Source organism: Talpa europaea (assembly GCF_964194135.1).
Source record: "Talpa europaea genome assembly, chromosome: 10".
Taxonomy (NCBI): domain Eukaryota; kingdom Metazoa; phylum Chordata; class Mammalia; order Eulipotyphla; family Talpidae; genus Talpa; species Talpa europaea.
In genome coordinates, this window is record NC_140077.1 from 65,703,412 (window position 1) to 65,715,506 (window position 12,095).

Genomic DNA, 12,095 nt, shown 5'->3' on the forward strand with positions numbered 1-12,095 from the left:
GCCCACGATTCAGCCTTCCCCTTAGCTCCCCGCCAGCCCCCCCCCCCCCAACACACCGTAGGAAACATCTTCCCTGGCTCATAGGATTTGTAAAAGTACTGTGTCAAAAAATATCACTGCTCGTCTGGTCGCACAATAGTGACAACAGGGCCAGAAATAGAGCCCACAACTGTATCGCCCACCTGTCCCTTATTTTCTGAGGTGCCATATGAAGATGTGCTTTGCATGCTCTGAGATAGGAAGGGTCCTGGGGCAAGACGGGCATTTGGGAGAGGTTGCCCTGGTATTTGGGACGCTTTTTCCTGAGGGGCAATTCCAGAGAAGTAGCTAAGAAGCCAGTATTCTGAGCAGCACTTTTAATACCCACCTAGCCTTAGAAAGGTAAAGTTTGGAGTCAGGGAACCCCCAAGGAGGTAGCCTAGTGTATTATTTTGAGACCACAGATTGTTTGAGACTCCATTTAAAACATGTCATTTCTTGTCATCAAAAAGAGAGAAGCCTCAAGTTATTTCTACAGTTGTTCGTTTGCAGTAATCAGCACTCAGTGAAAAGTAAATTGGCATCCAAGGAAATAAGACAAATGATTATAAACCAAAAGTAATAATGACAGACGTATAGTGGATCCAGATAATGGAGTTTCCCAAAAAACGTTTAAAATTACTCTGCTTAATGTCGTTGGGTGGGTGAAACACAAGGGTCTTGACCTGTAACTTGTTTAGGCTGGTTGGATGATAGCAGGTATGATTTGAACAGACGCTTAAATAGCCTGCACTCTCGTATTTCTGTTCTGGCTATGAGTGTTTCTGTTCTGGCTATGAGTCCCCAATAAGCGCTGCTTTTTCTGATCAAAGTTCTGAGTGCAGCATCTAGAGCAGACCTGAGCCCAATATGAAGTCTGGGTACAAGATTAGCCAAGATAATCTAAACCCCAAATGACCCAAGGACCTGTGAGGGAGGGGGGAAGCAAAAAGTTATAAGCCTCAGAGATGTTAGAGATGTTTGTTATGTAGCATTTTTGTGGTAGCAATGACCAATACAGAATTGGAACCTGGAAATTGTATACTTTTGTAATTTGAAAAAAAAAAAGCAGAAATAGGTAATATTGCTTTGGGATCAGGTGTTGGGTATTACAAAACTGTTACACAAAGCTTAAACAAAGAGAAAGTCTAAAACTGATTATTATTGACTCCAATGGAAGCAAACAGGAAAAAAAAAGAGAAAATTAAACACAAAGCAGAAGAAGTAAGTAGAAGGGGTAAGAACAGAAACCCATGAACTAAAATATAGAAAAATAAAGTTAAGTAATATTTGGTTGTTTAAGCAGTTCAAGAAACTGATAAAAATCTAGCCAGACTGATCAGGAAAGGAGGTAAGAGGGCAAAACCAAGCATAAATCAGAGATTGACATCCCTATAGATACTACAGATCCACATAGAAAAGTTGGGATAGTTTAGTTATGCAAATTCAAGTTAGAAGTATATCAGGTTCTTATTGTTAGTCCACTATGTAAATCAGGTTAGTGCATGTTGGTGCAATAACATGCAAATCAGGTGAAAAGTGAGTTGAACAGTAATGATTGGTTGAGTTTCAATTCTGGGTGGTCTGTGGCAGGCTGCCTTTGTTTCAGTTCCTTCCAACAGCTGGATGTATCTGAATATGCCTGAACATGCCTAGATATGCCTGGGTCCTGAACTTCAACAGTCTCCTAACTCAAATAACTCCAAAATGTTTCATATTTCTTGTCAAAACTTAAGAGTCAGTGCTGGAAAAAATTAAGGCTTTTTGAGTTGATGAGATGGGATGAATTTATTTTGCATGAGGATGGTAATGTTGTAGGGACAGGTAGAATGATATGGACTGGATGTTTGTATTCTCCAAAAATCATTTTTAAATTGAGTTAACATTGGTTTACAACATTTGTGATTTAGGGGTATAGGATCTCCCCCTTCAGGTATTATTACCACACCACACCCACAACCAAAATCCCCATAGGCCTCCACCATAGTTGATTGTGCTCCCACCCACTTTGTTCTTTCCCTTCTGCCTCCTACTCTGATATCCTTAGTTCTATAGCAGATTTCTAGGGTTGGTTATAGGTTTGGTTTTTATATAGTCCTTCATTTTGTTTCTTTATATTCCACATATAAGTGACATCATCTAGTATTTGTCTTTCTCCTTTGGATTTATTTCACTTAGCATAATGCCCTCCAGTTCCATTCATGTTATTGCAAGTGGCCAGAGTTCATTTTTTTTATTCTTTTTAACCGCTGAATAGTATTCCAGTGTGTGTGGGGGGGGCATGTAAGTAGTTTCCCTAACTTGCCTATTGCAAATCAGGTTATAATGAACATAGTAGTATATCTATCCTTCAAATTAGTGTTTTTGTATTCTTTGGGTTGACACCTAGGAGTGGAATTGCTAGGTAGATAAATTATTAATGTTTTGAGAAAATATTATATAAAACATAATGTAGAACATTTCTGCTTGGTTGTAGTGGGAATGCTATTACCATTAGTTTTTTTCTCACTGTGGGGTTTTTATTTACTTACTGTTTAATTAAAATTTGATTAATTTACAAAATGATATAAATGTCAGGCATGTCTTCACATGTGTGTATAAGCCTACCTAACCTCACCCATCAGTAAGTTCTAGTGTTCTTCCCACTATCAATCAGGTTGATTGTACCCTCCCCCTTCTTTCTGGTAGTGTATTTATCACAGAAACTATTTTTTCAAAGAAGTTAAGAGTTGTTTTTTATTGCAATTTCTTAGTTCTTTTAATTTGGTTGTTTGTATTCCATATATGAGAGAAATCATCCAGTAATTATCTTTCACTTTCTGACATTTCATTTGCCATAAGCACCTCAAGTTCCATCCATGTTGTCACAAAAGACAAGATTTCTACATTTTTAATAGCTGAGACATATTCCATTGAGTATGTACACCACAACTTTTTTATCCAGTTATCCATCAATGGGCATACCATTAATTATTTTTTTTATTTTTAAAAGATGTATTTATTATAATTTTTTAATTTTATTTTTATATTCCCCATAAAATTGCAACCTCCTTATTTTGACCCCCTTCCCTCCTTTCCCCACGCCCCCATAGTGTGTCTCTGGTTCATAGTTGTTTGTTGATTTTGATTTTTTCTTTCTTATAGTTATTCTTTTTCCTGGTCCCTTTTTTAGGTTTTCTAGATTCCTGCTATGAGTGAGACTATCCGGTATTTTTCTTTTTCTTTCTGGCTTATTTCACTGAGCATGATCCCTTTCAGCTCCATCCATGTTGCTGCAAATTGCACGCGTTTATCTTTTTTGATTACTGAGTAATATTCCATTGTGTATATGTTCCACATCTTCTTGATCTAGTCGTCTATTTTTGGGCATTTGGGTTGTTTCCATAGCTTAGCTATTGTAAATTGTGCTGCTATAAACAGAGGGGTGCAGATGCTCTTTGGAATTACTGTTTCTGTGTCATTTGGGTAAATACCTAGGAGTGGAATTGCTGGATCATATGGTAGCTCTATCTTTAGAAGGCTGAGGAATCTCCACACAGCTCTCCATAGTGGTTGGACCAGTTTTCACTCCCACCAGCAGTGCAGGAGAGTTCCTTTTTCTCCACATCCTCGCCAACATTTATTGTTGCTAGTTTTTTTAATATGTGCCATTCTCACTGGTGTGAGATGGTATCTCATTGCAGGTTGTTTTTTTTTTTTTTTTTCTTTGCTGGGACCCTTGCCAGCGGCCAGGGAACAAACCGGTGCTACAGAGGCTGTGGGCAGCCTCGCAGCCCAGCACTCAACCGCTGCCCCACCAGGGGAGGCCCCTCATTATAATTTTGATTTGCGTTTCCCTGATTGCAAGTGATGTTGAAGTGATTTTTTTTGCAAGTGATTTTTCATATGCGTGTTGGCCATTTGTATTTCCTCTTCAGAGAAGTTTCTTTTTAGCTCTTCTGCCCATTTTTTTGAATGGATTATTTACTTTGTTTTTGTTGAGTCTCGTCAGCTCTTTGTAGATTTTTGTGATCAGTCCTTTATCATGAGTGTTGTGTGTAAAAATTTTCTCCCAGTCGGTGGGGTTTCTCTTTGTTTTGGTTATTGTCTCTTTTGCTGTGCAGAAGCTCTTTAATTTGATGTAGTCCCAGCTGTTTATCTTTGCCTTCACTATCACTGCTTTGGGTGATGTGTCTGTAAAGATGTCTTTGAGGTTCATGTCATGTAGTGTTTTACCTATATTTCCTTCTGTATATTTTACAGTTTCAGGTCTTATGTCTAGTTCCTTAATCCAATTAGAGTTGGTTTTTGTGCATGGTGTGAGGTAGTGGTCGAGTTTCATTCTTTTGCATGTAGCAATGTATTTATTTTTTTAAAGATTTATTTATTCATGCATATAAGAACTGGGGTACAGGCCAGATGTGGGGGAAGGTGAGAGAATTCGCTGGAGACAGAGTGCAGAACAGAACCGGGAGAATGACTGAAATACACTGGTGAGGGGAGTGGGCCAGTCAGGACAGGTCTGTTGCACCATGTGGATAGCTCCCTGGCTGGGGACTGAACTCCTGCTGCAGTAGCTGCAGATAGCTTTATAGGTTGCATCTTAACCCCTGTGCCACCAGGGAGGCCCCTATTCTGAACATTTTCTATAAATAAAATCATATATGGTTTGTGTGATAAACATAGCATTATGTTTTCAAGGGTCATTCATATTGCAAGATCTATCAGTACTTCATTCCCTTTTATTGTTAAACATTATTCTGTTGTATGAAATTAATACATGTTGTTTATCCATTTTTTTGATAGATACTGCATTGTTTCTACCTTTTGTCTGGATTTGACAGCTTTTGAGAAAAACTATTCTTTCTTCCTATCCATTGTTCTGGCACACTTATGGAAATCTTGTGATGTCTTTGTCTGGCTTTGGTATCAGAATGATAATGGCCTCATACTCCATCGTGTGTATATAGCATACTTAAAACTCTTATCTGGGCCTCCCCTGGTGGCTCAGCGGTTGAGCGCTAGGCTGCGAGGCTGCCCACAGCTTCTGCAGCGACGGTTCGTTCCCTGGCCGCCGGCAAGGGTCCCACAAAAAAATAAATAAATAAATAAATAATAAAACTTATCTGTTGATAGGCACCCTGGAGAACACAACTCTAGAGTGTACAGAAATCCAAGTTTCCAAGAAAGAATTTCCAGTCTGTCATTGGAGGAAAAAAAGAATATATAATGCGTTTGGACACACTGGAGAGGGTCAGAGGAAGTGTTTGACATCCACATCACTCCTTCCCCAAAGTGGCATAGCTCACGACCAAGAGGTCTTCTCATGATGAGATTTTCTCAGTGCTCTGCTTGGGAAAATGGGAGTATTGAGTGAGGACATAGTTTCCCTAACTGAAGGATGCTGGTAAAGAAGGCTTTCCCTCTCTCATCTCATTCAGTGTAATTATTTATTGCATGACTAGAAGTTAAGAGGCTAGGAGTCAATAAGACTCTCCGAGGGCATTAAAGAGACACATATTCTATGAATTGCATCATGGACTCTAACAAGAAGCCCATCCTTAATATTTGGAGATTCCACACCTATAGATCCCCAACTGGCCAGTGGGAACCCCCAGCATTCTTGTGCCTTACCTAAATACCCCCACCCTATGGCAACTCCCTTTGCATGCTCCTGATGATATTGGTGAGAGTGAGCTTTGGCAGATGACTAGCAAACATACACAAAAAGTCAACCCAAACCTGTAGTCTGGGAGAGACCACAAATATGAGCTTTAATACCACCCTTGGGAAACAAAAGAAGAATATCAGCAAGCCACCTGGTGTGTTACAGAATTGAGAAAAGGTATAGAACCTTAAGAATTCTATTACAAGTTGGAGTAAGAAATGTAGAACAAATATATCCACAAAAAATCTGAGAAAGTCTCAGAATCCCTAACATAGCAAATGGAAGTTATTTCTCCCCTGAAAGCAGTGAATAAAAACTCGGAAGGTGATTTTTTTTTTTTTGAATGCAAAGACATCAAAGCAAAATTTCAAGGAAGGAACATAAAAAAATCAAGGAAATAGGACATAACCAAAGGATCAAAATCTACTAGTGACCACTCCTAAAGATATGGAGATCTGTGATTTATCTGTTAAATAATTCAAAATAGCTACATTAAGAGCTATTTTGAGGTATAAGAAGGCACAGAGACCATTCTACAAAACTAGGAAAATAATACATAAACAAAATGAGAAACTTAGCAAAGATATATAAACTATAAAAAGGAATCATACATGAAATTCTGGGTCTGAAGAATATGGTGAATTAAATGAAAAATGCAGTGGAGAGAATCAACCTAACAAATTAATCAAACATATGAACCTGTGAATTAGAACAGGGACATTGAAATTACCTAGTGTAGGGTAAATGGTTTTTCAGGCTTTTCTGTCCTCCCACCATTAGGATGCCTTGCCTGATGGGGCTCTGCAGTTATTACATTGTTGCAAGCTATCTTGTTTTCTTCAGTGGGCCATGGGAGAAGTATTGAGAGATAGTCAGGAAGAGAAGCTGAAGAGATGCAGAAGCAGGAGAAGCAGCAGGAGAAGCAGCAGGAGAGAGAAGGCCAGAGAAGCCCAGAGTGAAGACTTACCTGGGGCCTGGAGACTTACCGGCCTCCTGGCTCCCCGGCACCCCTGTCTGCCCTGTACCTGGTTGCTGAACTATATGTAAAGCTCAGCAACCAGGTACTCAGCAAAAAAAGCCTGAGAAATCCACCGAGGGCTCCAAGGCTCCTCTTTTACCCTGTCTGCTCGGATCCTAGATCTCCTGCTCTGTGCCTATCCTACTCCTACAATTGGCATAAGTCAGGAGGATGATTTGAAGCAGATGGATGTGGAGCCCTCCGAAGACCTCAGGAGGGACTGAGGAGGAGACGGTTTGCCTGTGACAGCATTGGATGTGCCATGGCAGCGCAGGTAGTGATGAGAGTCCAGGAGCTGCTGGAGGAGCTAGAGATGCTACAGCACAGGAGGTGGACAAGGTCTGGGAGCTGTGGGACAAGACCTCAAATGGAGGAGGAGACAGCCCCGGAGGACCAGCCCACCACCCCTGAGGCAACGGAATCATTGGGAATAAAGGACCATGATTCGGAGCTCGCCAGTGCCGATGCAGGAAAAGACTGATGGATTTACAATCCCACCAGAAGGTGGAGGAACTTTGGCAGGGTATTGTTTTGGGGACCTTGGGGGAGGATGGTTTGTATACCCCAGCAGATGGGAATTTGGGGTGGTCAGTGGGCCCCAGTGGCCAAAAGCAGCCTGTTGTAGGGCCAGGATGGACCATGGAGCAGGTTTTCTGATCCAGCAGACCGGGTAAAGGAGGAGAGAGTCATGGAGCCCTCAGTGGCTTTTGCAGGTTTTTTATTGCAATTTACCATATACACAGCAGGCAGCGGTGCTGGGGGGCCAGGAGGCTGGCAGGCCTCCCAGGCCCCAGCAAGTCTTCACTCTTTCTGGGCTCTCTGGCATTCTTGGCTTTTCTTCTTCTCTCAGCTTCCGTTCATTCTTGGCTTCTGCTGGCGTCCCCATGATGCCGTCCTTAAAAACCCAGTCGAATCCCATCTACCTATGCCCACACCCTATTCCAGGTGCCCGCCATCAGGCATGCATTCAGGACTGCAAGGATCCGTCATCTATCCTGATGGCGGGAGGGCAGAAAAGCCTGACATGTTTCCTTACCCTGCAGTCCACCCCCTCAGGGTTTTCTGCCATACAATCTACATATATACAATTTTCTTAGCAAACATAAACAATGCAGCCATGGCCCACAAAAGCAAATACATCACAATATAACAAAATACAACAGAACACAAATAAGTCCAGGCAGGGAACCAACCTAGTGGCAAAAGACAATTATTGATACCAGCAGATGAACCACCAAATCTGCTGCTGAAGGCACTGCTCATACAAGGGAGGGGAACCACTCACAGCATCTACTGTAACACGCCAGGAGCCGTCAGGCTTCCTGGCCTTCTCTGGCTGTAGTCTCGGCTACAAGCCACCCCCAGGATGCACTCACTCTGGGATTGGCGATTCTATACTGTTGGGGGTAATCGCCAACCCTCAGGGTTTCTGTCTGCAGTCGCTCCAAGATTCGGCCTTCATAGCCACCAATGCGACTCGCAGACCCCTGCACTCAGGCCAACCCACTGCACAAGCACATGGGTCGGGGATCCAAACTCTACATGCGGCTTGGGCTCCACCCCAAGCCACGTTCCCCACCCGTCCCCCAAGGACGGGTTCCTCAGCTCCTCACCCTCACTCAAGAATGAGCAGGGCATCACCCACAGGTGATTTTATGAGACTCACAGGTCTTCAGCATACTTAGGCTACTTAACAGCCGCTCAAGGGCTTCCCAAACTTAGCATCACTACCAGCTTTTGCCTTCTCAGTTGGCTTTTCTCCTCTGCCTGGCTGCTGGGCATACACAGGCTGCTTTTGGCCATCAAGGCCCACTGGCCACCCCCAGATTCCCATCTCCTGGGGTGTACAAACAATAGCATCCTCCCCCAGGGTCCCCAAAATTTGCCAAAGTTCCTCCGCCTTCTGGCAGGATTGTCAGTCCAAATCTGTTGGCCTCTCCCTGCATCAGCACTGGCAAGCTCCGAATCGTGGTCCTCTCCTCCCTGACGATTCTGCTGCCTGAGGGGTCGTTGGCTGGTCCTCTCGGGCGTCTCCTCCTCCAGGCGTGGTCTTATTCTGTAGCTCCTGGACCTTGTCCACCCTCTGTGCTGCCATGGCGCCTCCAGCGCTGTCACAGGCTCACACAGTCTGTTACTCCTTAGTCCCTCCAGGTCTTCGGAGGACTCCATGCCTATCTGGGTTCTCCGGCCTTCTCTCTGCTTCTCTCTCGGCTTCTGTTCTTTCTCAGCTTCTGCTGGCATCCCCGGGAGGCCGCCCTTAAAAAATGCACAGCCTTAGCTCAGGTGAATCCCATCTAATCTATGCCCACACCCTACTCCAGGTGCCCGCCATCAGGCATGCATTCAGGACCACAAGGATCCATCATCTACCGTGATGGCGGGATGGCAGAAAAGCCTGACATTTTTTCCTTACCCTACACTTCTGTGGGCCATGGGAGGAGTATTGATAGATAGTCACCTAGAAAAGAGAAGCAGGAGAGAAGCAGAAGCAGGAGAAGAGGCAGGAGAGAGAAGCCCAGAGAAGCCCAGAGTGAAGACTTGCCTGGAGCCTGGAGGCCTACTAGCCTCCTGGCTCCCAGGCACTCCTGCCTGCCGTGTACCTGGTTGCTGAACTATATGTAAAGCACAATAAAAGCCTGAGAAATTCACTGAGGTCTCCAAGACTCCTCTTTTACCTGGTCTGCTCAGATCCTAGATATCCTGCTCTGTGCCTATCCTGCCCCTGCACCTAGTCAGATAAAAACAAAGTGAATTTAAAATAGTGAATACATGACCTATAGGATAACATCAAAAAACATTTTGCAAATATTGGAGTCCCAGAAATAGAGCAGAGTGAGAAGGGGGAAAATACTTGTTTAAAGAAATAATGGTTGGGGAGGAGAAAAATCCTCAAGGCCAAGGCTTGCCTGCAGCAATGACCCACAGTGCCCATCAGGAGCACCAGAGAGTCCTGTCTTCCCACACCAGCCACCCAGTAGCCATGTGCCCAGGTGAAAAAGGAGTGAAACCCCTGCACTCACACCCCACCACAGTGGTGACTCCCGGCACACATAAGGAGCAAGTGAGAGGCCCACCCTTCCACACCAGCCATCTCCCAGGGGGGAGAGGAGTAAAACCCCTGTGCTCAAGGACCACCCGCAGCAGCTACCCCCTGAGACAATCAGGAGAACGAGGAGCCATGCCCACTGCACCAGCCACAGTGGCCCAGGCATGCGGCAGATACATCAATGCCTGATAAGGGCACCCAGAGTCATGCCTGTCAGCACAAGTGGCATAGTGGCATAGTGGCTGAAAGCATGGAACAATTCTAAAAGCAGACAATGGGAAGAAAGAAAAATGCAAATGGTCAAACAAGCCCTCCTGGAAACAATATACCACTGAAAGAGAGTCAGCCTCCAGAAACCAATGACACCGACACAAAAGAATTTCTCTGCCTTACAGATAAAGAATTCAGAATCACCATAATGAAGATGCTCAAAAATTTAAGAGAAAATGTAGAAAAGGTGAAAAGTGATATGAGAAATACAATCAACAAATAGAAAAATAAAACTGAATCTTTGAAAAAGGAATTAAAGGAAACACAGGATGTTAAAAGATGTTTTAAGAACTAAAACATGCTGGGAAAAGTCATGAAAATAGAATAGATGAAATGGAAGAACAAATCAGTACTCTTGAAGATACAGATATAAAAAGACCCAAAAAAGAAAAAGAGAGACACAAAGGAAAAGGATGAAGAAACACTTCGAAATTTATCCCACACCATGAGGAAAGGAAATATAAGACTCACAGGAATTCCAGAAGGAGAAGAGAGAGCTCTGGGAACTGAAAAGCCACTCAAGGAAGTAATTAAAGAGAACTTCCCAAAACTGAAGATGGAAAGGAAAATAGATATGTAATAAGCTAGAAGGGCATTAAACTACCACAATTAAAGGAAAACTACAGCAAGAAATGTAATAGTAAAGCTACTGAGAGTCCAAGACAAAGGAAAAATAATGACGCTAACTAGGGGGAAGAAATAGATAACCTAGAAAGGAAAACCGATTAGGATGGCATCAGATGTCCCTGAAGAAACACTACAAGCAAGAGGAGATTGAAGTAACGTTTTCAAAAATCTCCACGAAAAAATGCTAACCAAGGATACTTTATCCTGGAAAGCTCTTTTTCCTCTTTGAAGGAAAAATAAGGACCTTCTCAGATAAACAAAATCTTCAGAAATTGGCATCTACTAAAACCTCTCTCCAAGAACTGTTACAAGAAGCCTTAAAATCTAAACCAACATATGGGGAATATAAAAATAAAATTTATTATTTAAAAAAAGAAAAGAAAAAGAAAAAAGGACGGGGCCTCCCTGGTGGCGCAAGGGGTTAAGACACAACCCATGAAGCTGTCTGCAGCTTCTGCAGCGCGAGTTTGATCCTCCGACCAGGGAGCAATCCACATGGCGCAGCAGACCTCTCCTGACTCGCCCGCTGCTTCCCTCAGCAGTGTATTTCAGTCAATCTGCCTGTTCTATTCCCCACTCTGTCTCTGGTGAATCCTCTCACCCCCCACACCTCTTGCCTGTTCCCCAGCTCTTGTATGCATAAATAAATAAATCTTTTTTTTAAAAAAATCTAAACCAACAGAATACTGAACATAAAGAACTGAAAAACATACCAAATAGAACCATAAAACAATGAACAAAATTGCAAGTACAGACTTCCATGTATCAGTAATCACAGTAAATGTAAATGGACTAAACTCACCAATGAAAAGACACAGAGTAACATACTGGATTTAAAAACAGAATCCAACTTTCTGCTGTCTTCAGGAAATATACCTATCTACTAAAGATAAACATAGATTGAAAGTAAAAGGTTGGAAAACAATTCTACTAGCAAATGCTCCCCCACCCCCCAAAAAAGGGCAGGTAGCCATATTTATATCAGATAAAACAAACTTCAAACTAAAAAAGGTGACAAGAGACAAAGATATGGTCACTATGTAGGGATCAAGGGGAAGATATACCAGGAAGACATAACACTCATTAATATATACTCACCAAATGAAAGGCTCCAAAATACATTAAACAATTACTATCATCTCTGAAAACAGACAAAAAGGTCCACCACATATGTGGTAGGAGAGACTTCAACACCCCACTCTAACCAAGCAACAGATCAACAAGACAAAAATTAGACAAGGAAAAGGAGGCGGAGCAACATGGCAGCGAGGAGACGCTGCAAGTAAGATCTCCCATTAAAAAACAGTTAATAGGGAGGAAAAGCGGCAGGTCCCAGTGAGAACTGGGACACGGAAGATAAACGGGCGACTCCAGCAAACTACCCAAAGAAGAAAGTTGCCATAAAAGAGGACTAGAAGGGAGGAAAGCGCAGAACCCTGCTCCCCTCCCCCACCACAGAGGCGGCACTC